The sequence below is a fragment of the Lycium barbarum genome, chromosome 1, assembly GCF_019175385.1.
Source record: "Lycium barbarum isolate Lr01 chromosome 1, ASM1917538v2, whole genome shotgun sequence".
Taxonomy (NCBI): Eukaryota; Viridiplantae; Streptophyta; class Magnoliopsida; order Solanales; family Solanaceae; genus Lycium; species Lycium barbarum.
Window position 1 is genome coordinate 126,138,248 of NC_083337.1, and position 8,273 is coordinate 126,146,520.

Below are 8,273 nucleotides of genomic sequence, written 5' to 3' on the forward strand. Positions count from 1 at the left end.
ACTAAATAATGTATTTTTTATGTCTTTTGCACATGTTGTAAATATATATAAATTTATGCTTTTAGCACATATTGTAGTGGTATTATATTGAATTATGTTATATGCTTAATTTTAGGTAGTAGGTGACTTAGTAGAGTTAGTGTTGGTAGTAAGATGGTTTCACCACAGATGTGACGAAACTAAAATAGACTCAACTAATTAGAGAAATCCATTTAAGACTTACATTTTGCTTATTATTTTGCATGTGCTGCTTCTTATTCTTCATTGGCACCTGCTCTTCTTTACTGGGCATACTTTCTCTAATGCTACTTGACCCTTCTTGATTGAGCAACACCGAAAAGAGGATATGATTTAACTGTGGTGTCAACACAAAAAAATGCATGTAAGAAATCACTGCTGAAAAGGTGCATTACAATTGCTTGGTCTGAGATGGAACAACAATTTAATTATGTTAGTGTGAGCACGGGCCATGCCCATCTAATTTAATTATAAGTCAAACATCCCCACACTTTAAATATTTCAAATATCTTTTCAAAACTCATATGGACTATTAACATATCATTTTGTTCTAACACATATATATTAAAGGACTTTAATTTTTATAAGTCTTCACATTACATAATCCAAAGCAATTTAATAATAAAATTATCACTTTCTTTAGATCTTCTCAAATTGTTAGAACAACTTTCAAGTATGTATATTATTATTTCAAATAAAGTAATTTATACATATATTATTCCATAACTTGAAAGTAAACTTCACCTGATCTTTATGCAATATAGTTATGTCAAAATGTCAATTTTTTGTTTGACATAGAATGACAAATCTATTCCAATCATAACAAATATGTCATTCTTAACGTTAATATGCATTTTAAGAACATCACAAGTATGTGTTATCTATCTTATTATTTATGAAAATAAATTTCACATAAATCTCAAAGGGCAGAAATTCATAAATACGTAAAGTTAAAAAAGTAGAACCCGATTTTGCCACTTTTTTCTGATTCATTTTCTTGATGAGATCACCTTTTTCAGTTTCGTCTCTCCGAAGGAAAACACCGTCTGATTTTATGAAGAGGCAGATTCCTTTTCTATTCCTCATATGTGATATGTACCCTCGATAATCTTTTTTTCTTTTGACATCAAGTTTTATCCCAAAAGTTCAAATGCCATGCAACATAGCAGTTCACCCCAATCAATGAACAATTGAGAAATATTTGTGCACAATAATTGACAATGAACGCTAGAGGAAAATAACCATAATCATTGGTGATTAACCCTATCATTTTTCCTTAATGCTTTTCATACTAATTAGCATCAGCAAATTAAAGTCAATAGGTTAAGAAGCCATCCAATATTGGCTTCACAAAACTTCTTACTTTTAATAAATCTGTTTGTGTTACAAATCTCTTGCTAAATCATCTCCTTATAAGCACTGCTCCAACATCAGACACAACCATTAATACATTTATGTTCTTGCTTCTTTATCCTTTTCCTCAATCCTTCTTTTTGAATCTCGGCCGTATCTTCTTCGTAATACAATATTACTTTAAGATTGTTAGAAAAATAGGAAAATATAATCGAAGAAGTAATGACTTTGAGGCGAGGGTAGATCGACTTTCCTTAAAGTGATATTGTCCGTATACATATTGGGGAAATACAAGCAATTCCCTTCAGGATACAACAAAACCTAGATTATACATACAGATTTTTCTTTATTCTACTTCAAGAGTATTCTTATATTTATAGAATTTGAGAGATGACTTTTCAGAATAGTCATATCTTTTCATGAACAGATATGTCTATTCAATTTAGGACCTCTTATATTACAAACTATCTAACAATGATTACAAGGAGGTTCTAACAAAATCTAGTTCACAAATGTTAGTCAACTCAATAAATAGATTCTCAAAGGGCCCTTGACAGATTGCAGAGCTACTTGATCAAATCACAAAACTAAAGCAGAAAGGAAACTATATTTTTACTCCTTACTTCAGGGAAGCCAACTACACAACAAATCTTTTAGCTAACTCGAGCTTAATCATGAAAACCACTTTTTTTTTTTTTTTTTTGAGAAGCTAATACTTTTGTTGAGGAATGGAAGAGCTACTTTGAAGATTGATAATGACCAACTGGTCAGTCGAATATTCCGAACCAGAAAAAAGGTCTTTGTGGAATAGTTTCTTAGTCTTGGATACATCATTTTTGGATAGGAGGATATAAGGAGTTATATCCTCACCTCTGACTCTGACTCTGAGATATAGCATCATACCTTTTTGTTTTATTTTGTCAGATGATGCCTATATCAACCTTATCAGGAGTTGTAATTTTGCTTCACCTCTTTCATAATTTTTGATCTATTCATATATATGTTGAGGTCAATCCAAACTACTCTGTTTCTCTTCATCAGAACCCTTTCCTTTTTTGACTTCTTACATCTATCTCCGTATGATATTTCTCAGCTTCATCACATAAAACACTATTTTGCTTGAATCAGAAAATATATCGAGGCCTCAAGCAGAAGAGGAAGAGAGAGATTCGATCTATTAAGTCTTAAAATAATGGATTGAAGCTTACACTATCATTTACAATTTGGGTGAAAAGGTATGGGCTTCAGGGGCAGTAAAACTCTGAATTTTAAATCTAAAGATGGAGCCAAAGGGTCCTAGAAGCTCTTTTTAAATATTTTGATTTTTCAGAAATATTAGAATTGATAATGATACAAGTTAGAAATAATGCGGCTGTGGAAAGTAGCACTCTATGTTTCCGGACATGGGAGTTGAGTTGGTTATTTGCCTATCAGTTACTAATTTTACATTTGAGTCCAATAAGTAGTTATTTTATTTCCCCTGAGTTTAAGAGGCTATGAATGAAAAACTATCTTTTAGCTTTATCTTAGTATAATTTTAGCTTAATTTTAGTTGGCTTCTTCTTCTTTGAAATTCAGTATTTGTAACAGTGGTATGAGAGCATCGATCCTCTGACCATGGACATTGAAAGATTTTTATCACCATTTCTTTACTATAATGACCCACGAGCTACACAACCATGGTTAAACGTTGTATTGAACACTACACTAGTGCACCTGTATATGAGGGTCACTATACTGGATATGAACAACAATTCCAGCAAACCTACCCTCTATATACTTCTAATTTCAGTCTGCATCAACCTTGTCAAGCCGCGAGCTCTCAACCTGCCCCTTATCTCCACCAGCCATCGGAGTTCAGTGGTGTTCCCTCTAATTTTTGGACCACGGGAGGGTATACAAGCAACTCTTACAGCACTCAAACCAATGTGAAGCCTTACGCGACATGTAATTGTTTACCCCGAATTTCGGTAACAATTGAATTTGTATGTGAGATATAGGATATGTGGACAAACTTTAATCTATTTTGGGCTGATGTAGAATATGTATGGAATCGTATGCGATAATGTATATATGTAAATATATGTGTCAATGCCTTGAATAAATATGTTGATATTAATGATTAAGCTAATTATGTTGCATGAACAAGTAAGGCCAAAACGCCACTGATTCGGGCCAAAAGAGAGAGAGAGAGAGAGCTTCAATATATATATTTTCTATTACAATGTTCTAGATCTCAAAAAAGCTAACCCCTAAAAGTAGGAAAATGTCCTCTATTTATAGTTTTGCCTCATGGGCCTTACATTCAACACAAATCATTTTTTTAGAATAAACAAACCCTAAAAGGATAAGGTAGGACCGTACGGTCTGACACCCGTACGATTGTCAGTACAAAATGACAGAACGGTCTTGACGTTCCGTAACTGCTTAACCGGAACAACGGCCACAATCAATTCAGACATGGAGAAACCGGACTAACAGCGACGCAGAGTATGTTCCGGAGACACCGGACCAACAGATTTACTTCTCTTTTCTCGAATCAGCCACATCTGGTGCAATTCCCCGTCTGAAGAAAAGTCCGATCATACTCGTGCTCATTCGTTCATACCTTCGGCCCTCGATCTCACCAGTCTTACATATATCCGGTTTTTACCGTATACAGATAGTCCCCACACTTTTCGGACCGTAGTTTTACCGGAGTCACGGGAAGTGGATAAGTCACGAACCCGGTGATTTCATAAGCTCGTTCTTATCCTTTAATTTTGGCGGGAACAGTTATGTCATGTCCCTCTGACATCGGCCACGTGTCACGTCCCGAAAGGCCGACCTCGGGAATCGCCATAACGCACGTCGCCTAGTATCACGTCTCATTAATTGTGGGACACGTGGCGCCACCCGATTGGCCGCCTTCTGTAACCGCTACAGTTCCCATGCCTATATAAAGCCCTCAACCTTTTCATTTTTCTACTCTCACTTCTTTACTTCATTTCACTTCTGATCGTTTTCATCTCTCCTTCTCATTTGCTCTGATCGTTTTCACCCCTTGATTTCTTGCTTGTTTTGATCGTAAGAAAGCCAACTTTGCCAACCTCCCCATTTTCCATTCTTTGATCGAAAATACTCCCTTGTTTCCTCTTTCACTCGTCATTTCAAATTCTTTAACTGCCTTTTCAATCTTTTCTCACATTTCCTCCATTGTTTTCTTTTCTGCATTTTGACTCTTATCTCGTTCAAATCTTCTCTTTCACATTCCCCAAATGTCTTCCAACACCGAAACCACTTCCCAGGATGTTCCCTCGGTTTCTTCTCACGGAGCCGAACCAACCTCACAACCCAAGGGAAAACCCTTCGTTGAACCTACTGCTTTGGACATAGTGTCGTCCAAACCTAACTACAACAAAGAATTTGAGGTCGAGAAGCCTTCTCCGGTTGTGGACAGAGGTTTCGATGTAAGGCGATATCCTTCGTCTATTACCGAGGATAAACTTGACCAGGTCCGGGTTGACTGCGGATGGGATAACTGTCCGGTGCAAGTGTTCGCCCCCGGGCCCGACGAATCTATCACCGATCATAGAGAAGGCTTCTTGTATGTTTACACCTATCTACTTACGCTCAAGCTCGTCCCTGAGATTGACCCGGTTATTTTGGAGATGTGCCGGACATACAATGTGACCCTGGCCCAAATTGGTCCGATTATATAGAAGATCGTGGCCTGCCTCCGGTTATTGGCCAACAACGTCAATAAGGAATTCTCGATGATGCATTTCATCCGGTTATATTCCCCGAGGCTATTCCGAGGGGGTGTGATAAAGCTCGCCAAGCGAGGTCGGAACCCGATCTTTTCAAAGATGGATGAAGAGAGGGATCGAGGTTGGTTAGAACGCTACGTTCGGGTGAGGACCGCGGACATTATTCCGGCTGATTACATGCCTTTTCCGGAGAGGTGGAACGATAGACATAAGTTTCTGAGTTCTCCCTTCAATAATAATTCTCCCAGGTTTTGTCAACACTTGTTCCCTTGTATTCACACAATTTCTCCCCTTCTTTTTATCAGTTGTGGCATGGATACCTCCGACCGTCCGGAACATGACTGAATGGGTTGGAGCACTCCTCGGCCAACACACCCATGAAAAACGGACATGGGGGGACCTGTCGCGTGGCCAATGGGTTGCTCAAAATCACGATAATACTCTGCTTGAGTTGGAATATATTGTATCTTCTACTTTTTCCTTTTCTTTTTATAACCTCTTCAGTATTCAGGTTTACCCAAGGGCTCGGTGGAGCCAAGACCAGAGCCAACAGCTGAGCCTGCTGCCCCGGTTCCTGAATTTGATTCAGCAGGGACATCTCGGCTTATTGCCGCTGCCAATAAGAGGCGGAGAAAGCCTCGGACAAAGGACAGAAACCGAAGAAAAGGGCAAGGAACGTTGTTCGGACTCTGAGGGATGAAACAGAGCCCGACTTCCTTATTCGACGGGTCGGTGTGGCCACTTCCGTCGTCTCTGTTCCGGAGGAGGAAGCCACCATTCTGCTATTTCCTTCAGCCGAGGAAGAACCTTCAGCTCCGACTTTGCACACATGTGGGGAAGAAGTTCTTTATCCGACTCCTCTAAGGTCAATTGAATATGTTGACATTTCAGGTGATGCTTCATCTGAAGAGACCCCCCAGCAAAGGACTAGAAGATCCGGGCCAGCTTCGACTATTGAAGCCGAACCAAGAGCAGAGTCGGTCCCCGATACCGAGGCTTCAATGGATACCAGCCCACTGCTCGGTGGTGATTCAGCTGCTACATCCGAGGCACCTACTTCTACCGAGTCCGCGGGGGTTGCTCCAACTTTTCCTAGGCCGAGGTCGGATAACCTCGATGACATGTTCTCGGGCACACCACCTGCAACAGGGGAAGCTGCCAGTTTCAGACATCTCCCCATCCCTCGGGTCACGAGGGCAGCTAGCTGGGCCACCGAAACTGGTTCAAGGGATATCCTAGTACGTGTCTTCCCGGCCCCGAGCGTGGAACTGAGAAGGACAAGATCGGTCATGGTTACCGTCCCCGAAGATTGTAGTTTCTTGTCTCGTCATGTGGAAATAGCAAGCTATCTGAGGCCCCTCGTTTCGGACTCAGACAAGAGAAAATGGCCAGAGTCCCCTGGCAGAGTCTCATTAACGAGGGCATACACGCTGGCAACCGGGTAAGCTTATCATCCAACCTTTCCATAGTTCGATGTGATCCTCCGCTCTAGCTTTATCCAAATTTAACTTCTTGTTTCTTTTACAGAGTGTTGTGCTTGTCAACGAGGCCTTTACCCGTACCCAGCAAGAAGTTGACGATTTAAAGGGCCAGCTGGATGGCCAAGGTCGTGAAACGGAGAAGTTCCAGCACCTTTTGCGAGAAAAATCAGATCAATTGAACCGGGTTGCTGCCCTTTCCAACCTTCAACCCGAGAGCGGTGAAGGCCGAAAATCTTAGTTTGAAGGCTGAGTTGGCCGGACTGGTTGAAAAGAACCTGCTCCTGGAAGCGGATAAGGTCGGCCTTAGCCAAGACAATGCCCCTTTTTCTTCGAGGCTCGGTGAACTCGAGGCCACTATCTCCCAACTTCGAAGTGAGCTTGATTCGATCAAGATTGATACCGTGAAGTTGGCCGAGAGGAATAGGCTGCTTGAATCCGAGAATGTTGAGTATGAAGAGAAGTTGAGGGTATTTGAACAGAAAGCCGAGGATAGGGCCCGGATATGCGACGAGCTCAAAACCAAATTCGAGAAGACAGCCGAGACCAATGACATTCTGAAGGCCGAGCTTGAGTCAGCTTCTCAATTTCAAAGAATTCTCGATGAAGAGAGGTCAGAATTAATGGCTAAATTGGCCAAAGTTGAGGCCGACTTGGAGGAGTCTCTTAAGAATGTGGAGGCTGCCGAGGCTCATACCACGATTGCGGTTGCATATGAATGGTCGAAGTCCCGGAGGGCCACTCTTGAACAAGCTCAACAAGGATTTGGGAGCTCTCGGCTCTGATACTCGAAGCCAGAAAAATCGAGGAGGAAGCTAAGAAAGCCCTTGACACCGAGTCTCAGGATTCTGAGAGAACGGTATCCGAACACTCCGGCTCCAGCTGCACCGGGTAGACCAGGGCCTGCACTAGCCTTTATTTTGCTTTTGCCTTTTTGGCTTGTTTTTGTTTTTTAACTTTGTAGAAGTTTCGGATGTAAAAACCCTTCGTATATGGAATGTGCATTTTTCCTTCTGATTCTCTTTATTCTTTTATCGGAATGCTTTTTATGACTTTCGCCCTAATCGCTAATCCCGTTAAAGAACAATCAAAGGCTCGGAGTCATTTTTGCCAGACTGTGCCTTAATGTTGGATTTTGTTCTTCGTCCAGTACATTTTGTCCGGTAATTTGATCGAGTGGTTTGCCTGTGGGACTTATTTATGTTCTGTGAATTCAGACGTCTCCGAATCATGTTAGGCATTTTAGGGCCGATGTTTTTCGACCGCTTACTTGTCATTGATTAGGTTCGGACACCTGAATCCCTGCCTTATCAAATTTTTATATAGCAGTCCCCATTCGAGGGTGTTAAAAGATTTTGGCTTGGTTCAATGCGACCTTGATGCCTTTGTCGAGTTTCGACTATAGTCCCCGATGTAGGATATTTAGATAAAATGATGCCGAATTTCGGCGGTAATCACCGGTGTAAGGTGTTTAACAAGAAGACACACCCGAAATGAATTTTTAATAATCTTTATATTGCAAGTATTTGTATGTACATGATATGAAGACTTCGTTCGTTTCCTTCTGTTTTTGCCGTAGAAAATACTAAGTGGACACGATTCGTTCTGATCGTTTGGTCCTTACATCGAAACCTAATACAGAAGGTCCGATTTTGGACGAAGGTGAGAAATACAA